The sequence below is a fragment of the Anser cygnoides genome, chromosome 3 (genome assembly GCF_040182565.1).
Source record: "Anser cygnoides isolate HZ-2024a breed goose chromosome 3, Taihu_goose_T2T_genome, whole genome shotgun sequence".
NCBI classification, from domain to species: Eukaryota; Metazoa; Chordata; class Aves; order Anseriformes; family Anatidae; genus Anser; species Anser cygnoides.
This window is the reverse complement of record NC_089875.1, coordinates 10602116-10602774: the sequence shown is the minus strand read 5'-3', so window position 1 is coordinate 10602774 and position 659 is coordinate 10602116.

The window sequence follows — 659 nt, the reverse complement described above, 5'->3', positions numbered from 1 at the left end:
TTTCTTTTCTTTTCTTTTCTTTTCTTTTCTTTTCTTTTCTTTTCTTTTCTTTTCTTTTCTTTTCTTTTCTTTTCTTTTCTTTTCATAAATAAGTAAATAAATAATAATCCCAAACCAGCGTTTTTACTAAAATTCGTATTAAAATGTGGAAGGGCCCTGTTTGCACACAGCTCCGGCGCCGAGCTCTCCCGCGGCGGCGGGCGGCAGGTTTAGGCTGCGTCTCTTCTCCTTGTGCCCCTGGCTTCCCGGGAAGAGCCGTGCGCGGTCCCGTGTAAGGCAAACCAGAAGGAAAGCCCTGGCTGTTGCTTACGGCGGCAATGCCAAGAACGATTTCTAAAAAATACCCCTGCTAACAGTTGTCGGGAATTACGCACGGGCAAAATTGTGCCAGAAGGGGAGAAATCGAGCACTCCGTTTCGGGGGGCTCTGCACCGCGCTGCCGAGGCCGGCAGCCGCGCTCCCAGCGTCCGGACGCACCTCACAAAACCACAGGAGCACCGGATTTTTTATTCTTTTTTTTTTTTATTATTATTATTATTATTATTCTGACGACCCTCCCCCCCTTTTTATTTTAGTTGTAGGTAGACAGGACCACTCTGAATGGCGCAAAAATTTCTGTAAACAATGACGCACAAAAACACCTCCCCGCCCTTCCCCCC